This window comes from Nomascus leucogenys, chromosome 1a (genome assembly GCF_006542625.1).
Source record: "Nomascus leucogenys isolate Asia chromosome 1a, Asia_NLE_v1, whole genome shotgun sequence".
Taxonomy (NCBI): Eukaryota; Metazoa; Chordata; class Mammalia; order Primates; family Hylobatidae; genus Nomascus; species Nomascus leucogenys.
Window position 1 is genome coordinate 78,285,417 of NC_044381.1, and position 12,179 is coordinate 78,297,595.

Sequence of the window (12,179 nt, forward strand, 5' to 3'; positions counted from 1 at the left end):
TGTAGGAGTGGCTGTGCTGGGGATCCAGTGGGTACATCAAGCTAACAGAGTATAATTTCTGAGCAGTGAGCCCTTGTCATCCATATGTCACCGGTATTCTTTGGAGCCATCTTGGAGTGCTTTTATTTTTTACAAAGTGCTATCATGTAGGACTATTCTGTAGTAAATATTACCATTCCTATTTTTATAGGTGAGGAAATTGAGGTGGTCAGATGACCTTAATTAGCTCTTAGATCAACTCAACAGGTATGTATTGAGTGTTTACTTGGTTCAAGGAGGCTCCTTGGGAATATAGTGTCAGATCCTGCTGGAATGGAGGTTACAGACTTATTGCAAGTGATGAGATATGTGTATGAAAATGTAAGTAATTGTTCAAGGTATAGATAAGTGTTAAGATAATAATAGTTGAGCTGTGAATTTTGAGACTGGAGGGATCAATGTGAATATCAAATCCTGGCACCAGTTTCTTCCTTCTGCCCATGAAGCTGTGTCATCTTCTGTGCTTGGTGACCCATCCAACCTGTAGCCCTAGGAGCTTCTCTGGGGAGTCTTGAGTACCTGGCAGTTATCCCAACCCTGGGAGTCATTTAGTAAAGGTTCAAATGAATGAATGGATAGGTGCGGTGAAGAGAGACAGATTTTCCAAGCAGAGAACACGGCATGAGCAAATGTGTGGCTGAGTGATAGAGCCAGGAGAGGGGCCTGACTAGGAGAGCAGGTTTTAAAAGGTGATTTTTTTTCTTCTTTTTATATTTTAACTCTCTAAAGTGACAATTGAAGGAAAGGAATTTTGAAAACAAAGTTTGGATAGATTAGTGGGAAGGCAGCAAAAGGGGAGCCCAGGTGGTCCTGAAAGCCAGATGGAGCAGGGTGTTTTATTCTGAAGACTCTGGGAGGCCAGCGGAGGCTTTAGAGGGGGAAGTTGATGAGATCAGCACTTTAGAAAAGGCTGTTTTGTTTTTGGTGGTGTGTCCCATGACTGCAGGAGAAAGGATGAGGGAGGAGGCCTGCAGTGACAGGGATCCTAGAGTGATGGAGGGAACGAAGGGAAAAACAGATGGTCACAGTGCCTCAAGTCAGAGTGGCTCCAGGATTTTAAGCCTGGGAATGCAGAAGAACAGTGGTTCTAGTGATTCAGTGATGACTACTGGAAGCTTTAGGAGGAAACATGGGATTGAAGCCCTTTAAAACTGGAATTGGCCCCTTAGAGAGAATCTGGCTCAGGCTTCCCAGATGGTGGTCTGTGGTCTGGCTATATCAGAGTTACCCACAGAACTTTTAAAAACAGCAGATGCCTAGAGCTCGTTCCCTTGCCCCAGAAAATTTAAAATCAGTAGATCACCTGTGGGGCCTGGGAATCTTATATTTAATCCCTCTCTGTGATTCTTTGGTAAAAGAGGTTGAATGGCCTTCCTGATGTCACAGACTGGTCAGGGCAGAGCACCAGGACCCAGGTCTTCTCTAGCATTGCTACTACTCAGCCACAATGTGGGAGATAGGGGATAAGTTCAGATGGGGAGGCATAATATTTGAGGCAGCGCTGATTCATGTGAGTTCAACACTGATAGCTCTTTGAGGAAGGGGTTACTTGGCATGAGAACTCAAGGGTTAGATGGCTCTGAGGGTGCACGTTGGGAATCATTCAGTCAAGAAATGCTTTCCCGAGTGGCTGCTGCAAACCAGGCATAGGATAGATCTTCAGGGACTCAAAAGTGTAGAAAAGACTAGTAGAAACAACATAGAGAACCCTAAAGGCTGAAGTTGTGTTTATGTTTTCTTCTCTGAGCTGTTTTGAGTAAATTTAGGTATAAGTTACAACGTGCGGGTTGAAATTCATTATTTTGGGTATGGATGTCCAGTTGTTCTAGCACCATTTGTTGACACTGAGTTTTTATACTTTTGTTCATTTGTCTATTTGTATAGAAGAATCACATTTTTTTAAAGACCACTGTTATCTGGGTTTCAACAAGGGCCCAGGAGTTATTCTTTTTACCAAGAGAAGTGGTCTGTAGGGGAGGGGGTTAGTGTATTTATTGCTCCTTGAATGACTGTTATAGTAAGGATGCTAAGTGTGTTCATTTCTATGTGGGGCTACCCTAGACTCTGACCTCAGCTCTGTTCTGTTAGATACTCTGTCAGTGCATTAGCCAATGACATAGGCAGCCTGAGACCCTGATTTGGGGAGCCATAAAACTGAGAAGGGGAGTGAATGAACTGACTGGATTTGTGATCCAGTGAACCCTGTGACCTGGAACAAGCCAAAATATTGCAGAAAAAATAATGAAGCACTTAGTTTTTGTGAAGGTTTTGAGCCTAACCACTGCACAAGCACAGGATGTGGGAAGCAAAGCCTTATAGCACCTAGAAAAGATGCAGAGGTTTTAGTTCATTGCAAGCTCAGCCTGGGTCACTGGGGCTTCTCAGAGTGCCCATGTATTCTCGCTGCATAGGTAAAGGGCACTGTCACTGTCAAGATCAACGTCAGTGATAATCTTGCTCTTGCTGGTGAAGGTCAGGTCACACACTCAGCCTGACTTCACCCTTTTATGGGGGTGTGGAGAAATTGGGGCATGTCAGGAGGAAACTGACCAGAATGGTGAAGGAGGAGAAAACCATGTGATACATGAAGTTGCTGAGAGTTTGAGATACCCAGGTCTATTTTATTTACTCATTTGTTCCACAAACCATTTTCTGTCCCCTTATATGCAAGGTGGGGTCTCCTTTGGAGACAGGGCATAATGACTACAACATGATGTGGGTTCCAGCAGTAGTCTTCATAACAGCTGTGGAGTTGCCCACCTGCCCAAAAGAGGTCTGAGAAGGTCCCCCTATACAGGTGGGTCTTGAATTGATGGACAAATAGGAGTTGGACAAGTATAAAAAGGAAGAAAGGAGTTTCCAGCCAGAAAGATCACATACCCCACATCACTAGGCAATAAGCTACAGATGGGTAATGTGTAATTTTCATCATTTTGACTATATTCCCCAGTATGCTGCTTGACCCATAATGCATTTGGTTGCTCTCTCAGAATAAATGAAATAACATACCTCCCTGGAGAGTGTACAAGAATTAAGAGATGGGGATACTGGTTGTATGCAGCTGCAGTGGTGGGAAGAGTTTAGGCCGAAAGGTAGGAAGGGGTATAGTGTCTAGGGCTATGTGCTGTGCTAAAGAATTTGGACGTTATCATGGACAGGAGAGGAAACACTGACGGTTTCTAAGTTAGGAAGCCCTGTGGTCAGATTTTAATATTTGAAACATGTCACCGGCAGCAGCTGGAGGACAGTAGTCTGGAGATAGAAGGCAGCCAGAAGCCGTTCAGGGAGGCCAGATGAACCACGGCAGTAGGAGTGGAGCAGGGGTGGATCCAGGAGAGACTTCAAGAGTGGACGTGTTGGGATCTGAGAGCGATTGAATGTACCTTTTGAGGAGCTGGGCTTCTGGCGTGGCCTACTGGGTAAATACAGGGCTCAGGAGTGAGAGGAGGGCCAGGAAAGGGTGGTGTCCTGGAAGTAAGGAATGAGAGATTCATGAAGAGGAAGATCTCAAGATCAGATGCGGCAGAGAGATCAACTGAGATGAAGACAGACACATCTTTGTATCTGACAGTAGGACGTCACAAAAGTTGCTGGAGCTGTTTCAGTGCTGGTGGGAGGCAGGGAGGCAGAATGCAGGGGATAGCACGGATGTTAGAAGGCATAGAGGGATGTGATAATTGTTGTCAAATATTTGACCTATTCTCTTTGGCTGACAATTTGGATATGTTTTTTGAGTGCAAATGATAGAAACCCTTACTTAAACTGGCCAAGACAAAAGGAATTTATAGGCTCAAATAACAAAAAAAATCCCAAAGAATCAAGCAAGGCTTGATCTAGGGGTTTAAATGATGTTACGAAGAGCTGTTCTCTTTCTGTCCCACAGCTCTCCCCTCTTTGTTGGCTTCATTCTGTAGCTCAGTGTGGGGACAACACGGGTGCCAGATACTCCCAAGTTTGTGTCCTTCCAGATTGAAGTTTAGCAGAAGCGAGATCTTGTCCCTTCCTTGTAGATCCAGGATTCCTAGTTGGACCTACTTGGATTTTTGTGCTCAAACCTGAACCAGTAGATGCTGATACCGGGTAGGGAGTTGTAATTACACTGATAGCCAGAGAGAAGGAATGTGCCTGCCCCAGGCCAGCTGTGCAGAGTTCAGTCAGTGCTCTGATCTGCTAGGCCTGGTCACATGTCTACTCTGGAGTTAGGGACAGAATCCCAGATGAGCCACTTGGACTACATGTGAGGGAGGGGTAGTTCTCAAATAAAGCTCAAGTGTTATTCCCAGAAGCTGGGATGGATGTACTAGCTAGAGACAGTGTCCACTGGAGCTGTAGAGGGCGAAACTAAGGTAAATGAGTGGAAATTATTGGTCTTGCTGCATTTGTATTCATAGAGAAAGATCTGTCTATGTTGTACAGGAATGAAATAGGCCAGCTGTTAAGGTAGTGAGTTGGTTGTCACTGGGGGGTGCCCAAGCAACTGCCGTGAATAAATGATAACAGCCCATCAGCAGTGTATAGAAGGAACGAATAACCTCTAAAGCCACATTTTTCAAACTGTTTCTCTGTGACACAGTAAGGAATACATCTTTACATTAAAATCTAGTGTACCCTTTTTTATGTATACAAAACTACACACAAAAGTTGCATGAAACAGTGCTTTTCCTTACTACCTGTAGCATGTTCAGATTTTCTGTTCTGTTTTTATTCTACTTTGAAATCCCTATTGTGGGCTGGGTGTGGTGGCTCACGCCTGTAATCCCAGCACTGTGGGAGGCTGAGGTGGACAGATCTCCTGAGGTCAGAAGTTTGAGACCAGCCTAGCCAACATGGCGAAACCCCATCTCTACTAAAATTACAAAAATTAGCCAGGTGTGGTGGCATGTGCCTGTAGTCCCAGCTACATGGGAGGCTGAGGCAGGAGAATCACTTGAACCTGGGAGGCAGAGGTTGCAGTGAGCCGAGATGTTGCTACTGCACACCAGCCCGGGTGACAGAGCAAGACTCTGTCTCAAAAAAAAAAATAAAGAAAGAAATCCCCATTGTGTGCAACCCACTAAGTTGCTTTCATGTCTCTCTAAAAAGTTTCAACCTGCAGTTTGTAAAACCCTGTTCTAAGGTCCAGTGTCTTATTACCACATCTGCCCTAGGTGGACAACACTTGAAGACCGTGTTTAAATCTGGCTTTTCCACTACAATGGGTGACATGGGTCAAAAATGCGGAAGGAAACCTGTTCTACTTGTGAGAGCTCCTGCTTCTAACTGGTGGAATCTCCTGCTGTCTGTCAGAGTAGCTCCTGACCCATCTTGGGGTGGAAAGGCCTTTGTGGGCCCTCAGGGAAGTGTTGAAGGGAGTTTACGGGCTGGCTGTGGGCTGCAGGATGGCGGAGGTGGCCAGGCAGCAACTGTGCCTGTGCCAGCAGTAGTTATGTTGTGAGGTCGAATGTATGTGTATGTATGTATTCTCTGGCAGGCCTTTATATTGAAGATGAGGGAGTGGCTTTTAAAAGTAACGTATTTTTGACTTGAAACAAGTCAAGGCAGAGAGTGGAGACAATTAGAGGCTGATATCCTGTTTAGTCATCTCTCTAGAGAGCTCTATTTTCAGAGCTGTTCTATAAAGGTTCGCAAGTGGTATTAAGATAGTTAAGAGGATATTGTTAACAGTAGTCATGATGCAAGTAGCTGATTTGAACAGGGAGGTGATTTATAGTGTGGTAACCACATTGGTAACAGGTTTTATGCAGAGAAAGGGAGGGTTGTAAGAATAGGTTGTTATACAGGTTAAGCTTTCTGAATCTGAACAAAGCAGGCATCTTTTATTTTGAAAAAGTATATAATCAGGGTGTGGTGGTAACCTAGGGTAAGTCCAGTGCATTTTTGGGGGCTTTGTCATGGGTAGATACAATAAATAAATAAAAAAAATCAAATAGTACTGTTAAGAATCTTTGAGATTGGCTGGGCATGGTGGCTCTCGCCTGTAATCCCAGCACTCTGGGAGGCCGAGGCGGGCGGATGCCTGGTCTCACAAGTTCGAGACCAGCCTGGGCAACATGCCTCTCTAAGCCAGGCATGATGGCATGTGCCTGTGGTCCCAACTACTTGGGAGGCTGAGGCAGGAAGATCACTTGAGCCTGGGAGGTCGAGGTTACAGTGAGTCATGATCGCATCATTGCAGTCCAACCTGGGTGACAGAGGGAGACTCTGTCTTGAAAAAAAAAAAAAAACTTTGAGATTATATGTGGAAGCTATGTTAGAAATGCTAGGCCAACGCCAGGTGCAGTGACTCACACTTGTAATCCCAGTGATTTGAGAGGCTGAGGTGGGAGGATTGCTTGAGCCTAAGAGTTTGAGACTGGGCAACATAGTGAGACCTTGTCTCTACATACATACATACATACATACCTAGATAAGCAAGCAAGCTGGTTATGGTGGCACATGCCTATAGTCCTAGCTACTTGGGAGGCTGAGGCAGGAGGATTGCTTGAGGCTGGGAGTTCAAGGCTGTAGTGAGCTATGATTGTGCCACTGTACTCCAGCCTGGGAGATAGTGAGACCCTGTCTCAAAAAAAAAAAAAAGAAGAAATGCTAAATAATGATGCCCTAGACTTTCCAGATTGGAAGAGTGAGGCTCAGTGCGGTAAAGGACCTTGCCCAGGGTCCAGAACCAGCTGTGACAGAATCAGACTAGAGTTCTTGGCCTGGTCTAGTAGGGGGCTCTTTCCACTGTGCCATGTGACTTATTTGCAGCTTATTTAAATTTAATATTTGACCAAAAATAGTCATTTGTATCTCTGCTCAAGCTTCTCTATATGCCAGGCTTCTCTTCAGATGGAAGGTCAAAGGCAGAAATGGAGCCACAGCCAAAGAAAGAGAAAAATAAAATAAAAATGGAGCCATGGGCAGAATCTGAAAAGATTTATTTAAGCACAATTGTAAATTCATATATTTGAGTCCACAAGAGCCTCACAATGCAAGGCTTAGAGGTGTTCATGGATAGTGAAGTTAGCATCCGGTAGGAAGAGGGGAGTCCGCCCACCTAAGCTAGTGGTGATCAGAACAGAGCCAGAGGGTGCTGTTCATCCTGGGCGCCATGCTGCATGGGGTCTTTAGGAAACTGGACTATGTGCAGAGGACAACACCACATGAAAAGACTTCAAGCTGCATTGCTTGCAGAATGCATGTCTTGATATTTCAGCTGATAGGTAACTTCAAGGTATGTTGATACTCCCGTAACTAATCAAGAGAAGCAGTCCGACACAGTGTCTCATGCCTGTAATCCTAGCACTTTGGGAGGCTGAGGCGGGAGGATCATTTGAAGTCAGGAGTTCGAGACCAGCCTGGCCAACATGGTGAAACCCCGTCTCTACTAAAAAATACAAAAACTGATCAGATGTGGTGGCACATGCCTGTAATCCCAGCTACTCAGGAGGCTGAGGCAGGAGAATTGCTTGAACCTAGGAGATGGAGGTTGCAGTGAGCTGAGATCGTGCCACTGCACTCCAGCCTGGGCAACAAAGTGAAACTACCTCTCTCAAAAAAAAAGAAAAAAAAAAAAAAAAAAGAGTAGTGAATGCAAGGTTCCTAAACTTCCTTCCCCAGCGCTTCCTTAAGATTGACTAGACTTTGGTGGAAATATGTAGCAGAGACTCTTTATACCTTTTACTCCATAAAACTAAAGATTTGCAGTTGACCAAGCCACATGTATTCATTGCCTTGTATGTTGCCATTATTTCTCTATTTCATATTCTTGCCATGTGGTTTAGTAAAATGCTGCTCTTATAAGCCATATGCATAAGATATGGAGATCTCAAAAACAATTACCAAGTATGTGGATGTGCCTGTCTATATTATGACAAGCCAAAAATGGGAGAGAATAAAATTCAAGAGGAAGGAAACTGATAAAATGTGGTTTCTTTTAGATTTGCTTTTCAGTCTTTACAATTTTTTGAGCTTTCACTTGTTTCCCTGCCACTCTAATATTTAATGAAAGACTTAAATTTATTTGATTTGTGGCTGTGATTTACACATTAGGCCTCTCTGTGATGAATTGTTTAAGGCCCACAAAAATATTTTAATACTAACATATAATCTACATTTTTTTTTCTCTTTCTAGGTGGATCTTGAGCCAGAGGGGAAAGTATTTGTGGTAATAACCCTTACCGGGAGTTTCACTGAAGGTAAGAATGAGTTTTGGGTAGTTTCCAGAATACATGTAATCTTGGTTTACACTCAGTAGGAATTTCTATCATGGAAATAATAAAAAAGAGCATGTTGTAAGAGGTGCTTCAAAAATCACTTTCGTAAGTTGGGCTGGCTAGTATTTTGTTGCCCAGTGGTCTGTTGGTTCAGATTGCCAAATTAAATATATTTGCTAAATCTGGCAATCTCACGTTTCATTTAACACACTCAATGAGTTTTTGTTTTTATCCAGTGTCATTGTAGCTGAATGGTTTTTGCGTCTTTTTGGTTCATGACTGTGGAACTCTACTTTACGTCTTTGGTTTTGTGCCAACCTTTTAGTTTGCCCGTGAATGTCTATGAAAGAAATTTAGGGATCCGGTTATCTTCTTTATAATCTCTATCTCATTTGTGACCTGTAAGGGATTCTGTTCTTCATCTCTGGCTACCATACTCCCTACTCCCCCATCCAGTATTTTTTTAAAAATTGAGATAAAATTTATATGGGGGTGAAATGATAGATCAAAAGTGAACAATTTGAATTTTGACAAATGCATACAACTGCATAACCAACACCGCAATCCAAGATACAGGACATTTCCATTATTGTGAACATTTCCCTGTACCCTTTTTCAATCCCCTGCTCCCAAAGGCAATATGTAAAGTGCTTTATTTCACCACAGGTTAGTTTTACCTACTCTAGAAGTTCATATACATGGAATTATACGGTATATTCTCTTTTTTGTCTGGTTTCTTTCACTCAGCATAGTTTTTTTTTTTTAATTTTTATTTTTATTATTATACTTTAGGTTTTAGGGTACATGTGCACAATGTGCAGGTTTGTTACATATGTATCCATGTGCCATGTTGATTTCCTGCACCGATTAACTCGTCATTTAGCATTAGGTATATCTCCTAATGCTGTCCCTCCCCCTTCCCCCAACCCCACAACAGTCCCCGGAGTGTGATGTTCCCCTTCCTGTGTCCATGAGTTCTCATTGTTCAATTCCCAACTATGAGTGAGAACATGCGGTGTTTGGTTTTTTGTCCTTGCGATAGTTTACTGAGAATGATGGTTTCCAGTTTCATCCATGTCCCTACAAAGGACATGAACTCATCATTTTTTATGGCTGCATAGTATTCCATGGTGTATATGTGCCACATTTTCTTAATCCAGTCTATCGTTGTTGGACATTTGGGTTGGTTCCAAGTCTTTGCTATTGTGAATAGTGCCGCAATAAACATACGTGTGCATGTGTCTTTATAGCAGCATGATTTATAGTCCTTTGGGTATATACCCAGTAATGGGATGGCTGGGTCAAACGGTATTTCTAGTTCTAGATCCCTGAGGAATCGCCACACTGACTTCCACAATGGTTGAACTAGTTTACAGTCCCACCAACTCACTCAGCATAGTTTCTAGAAGATTCATATCATTGTGTATATCAGTATTTTTTTCATTTTATTTCTGAGTAGTATCCCATTATATAAATGTAGCATCCATTTGTTTACCCATTCTCCTCTTGGTGGACTTTTGGGGTTTTTCCTGTTGTTGTCTATTATGAATAATGCTTTTATTAACCTTCTTACACATAAATTTTTCTGGACATAACACTTTCATTTATCTTGGGTGATTATATAGGAGTGGAATTGCTGGGTAATAAAGTAGGTGTATGTGTAACTTCAGAAGAAACTTCCAAATGGTTTCCAAAGTGGTTTTATTACACTCCCACCAGCAACGTATGAGAGTTCCAATTACTTCATATCCTCATTAACACTTCCTATGGCCATTGCTTTTCATCATAGACATTCTAGTGGGTATGAAATTATATCCTGTGGGTAAATTTGCATTTCCCTGATGGTGAGCACTTTCTCACATGCTTATTGGCCATTTGTTTGTTTATTTGATAATTTCCAGTTCCAGTCTTTTGTCCTATTTTCTAAAATTGGATTTGTCTTTTTATTATTGATTTAGAGGAATGCTTTATGTTTTTTGGATATGAGTCCTTTGTGAGAAACAGGTATTCTGATTGCTTTTTCCCAGTCTGTGGCTTCCCTTTTCATTTTCTTAATGGTGTCTTTGAGCAAAAGTTTTAAATTTCTATGAAGTTCAATTTATTAATCTCATCTTTTGTAGTTCATATGTTTTATGTCTTAAGAGATCTCTCTGTCATAGGGTCACAAAGATATTCTCCTGTTTTTTTTTTTTTAAGAAGCAAATAGTTTTATGTTTTATGTTTAGGTCTGTGTGCCTTCTTAAATTGATATTTGTGTGTGATGTTACAGAGAAGTTGAAACATTTTGTTTTCAATACACTAATGCAGTTATTCTAGCACCATTTATTGAAAAGTCTCCCCTGACCCCTTGAATCACCGTGGAACCTTTGTTGACAATCAATTAACCATATAATGTGGGTCTGTTTCTGGATTATCTGTTGTGTCCTGTTGATCTATTTGTCCATCTGATCTCTCTTTCTTTTCTCTACATTATGCCAGTATTACACTGTCTCATTACTGTTTCTTTATAATGAGTCTTATGGTTACATAGTATGAGCCCTCCAACTTCGTTCTTTTTTGTACGTTTAAGGTTATTTTAGCTATTCTCGGTACTTTGCAATTTGATGTCAGTTTTAGAGTCAGCTTATATATTTCCAGACAAAATCCTGCTGTATTTTGAACTGAAATTGCATTGGATCTATAGATCAGTTTGAGGGGAATTAACATCTTAACAATCTTGAGTATCTTTAAACCCATCTGTAGTCAAATTAGTCAATTCTGTAGTCCTTGGACATGGTCTTTGCTCATAAGGCATAGCCAGTGTGAGGTTTCAGTAGAAATCCCATGGTGTTTTAAGCCCATTAATTTTATGGCACTCAAGCTTCTAACTCTTTCTCCTATGGGTGGGAAACAGCTGAAATCTCAGTTCCTATCTTTCAGCATCCTAGCTCTTGCTCCTGTCTGGACCTCTTAGAGTTTCCCGTGCACATGCACAGTTTAGAAAGATGTGAAGACTTGAAGAGTTTACATATGTGGAGGTACTTCTTTCTGTGGCCCCATCTTTCCAGGCTTTCTCTCCTCAATATCCAGTCATCTGGTAGTCTTGAATTTTGTCAATTCTGTCTTCAAGCCAATAAAACTGTGGTTCCATATTGAGTTCTATTTACCCAACCCTGCACAACCTGGGGAATAATCTGGAGAAAAGCCCTACAAATGTGGGTCTCACCATTAATGCGGTTTCCCTCCTTCACGTGTCAAATTCTCTCTAGTTTGTGCGTGTTTTTGGTTGTTCTCTCACATCATCAACTAGTTGTTTAAAATATTATTTTCCAGGTATTTTAATCGTTTGGTGGGAGGGTTGGTCCATATCAAGCTACTTCACCATTACTAAAACCTCATGAAGATTTTTAAGCATGTGGCTTAATGGTTTGTATTTTTGGTATTGGCATTTTGCAAAATTGGTTACACTTTCTTTGAGAAATAGTTTTCTTCACTCCTTTCAGCCGACCATTCCCATTCATGTGGGTGAATTGTTTTAATGTTAAAGTTTTTCAATATATCATCTCCATTATTAAATCTTGTCTTTTTGCACAAACCTGGATTTAGCAGAAACCTGGAATACTAGACATAAAAAAAAAAAACTGTCCAGGTTACAGTGTGGCGGGGAGGTGTTCTGCCTGCTCTAAGGTCTTTTTGCTTTGCTTGGTATCTTTTATGTACAGAGAAAAATGAGTCTGTTCCTTGCCTAGTCAAATAAAATGAATGTAGTATTATGGAACATTGTTGATAAAACATTCTCATCCTGCACGTAGAACATGGATCAGCTATGGTAGAAAGAAACACAACAGTGAGAAAGAGGCCAGGAGGAGGAGTGGGTAAGATTCTCTCTCATTCAAGCTGAATCAACTCTCTGCATTAAGTTACAAGGGACCATTGAAGTCAAACAATGCATGTTAGACCAGGTCT

At 41.8% G+C, this 12,179-nt stretch overlaps 1 protein-coding gene across 1 annotated transcript in view; it reads left to right on the plus strand.

Moving 5' to 3' along the window:
- Positions 1-8,157: 8,157 nt before the first annotated feature.
- The window catches only part of PRKCH (protein kinase C eta), a 161,475-nt gene continuing 157,453 nt past the window's right edge, over positions 8,158-12,179 (plus strand). The window contains exon 1 of the mRNA XM_030811678.1: positions 8,158-8,216. The gene's annotated coding sequence lies outside the window, so the exon portion shown is untranslated. The remainder of the gene's footprint in view (positions 8,217-12,179) is intronic.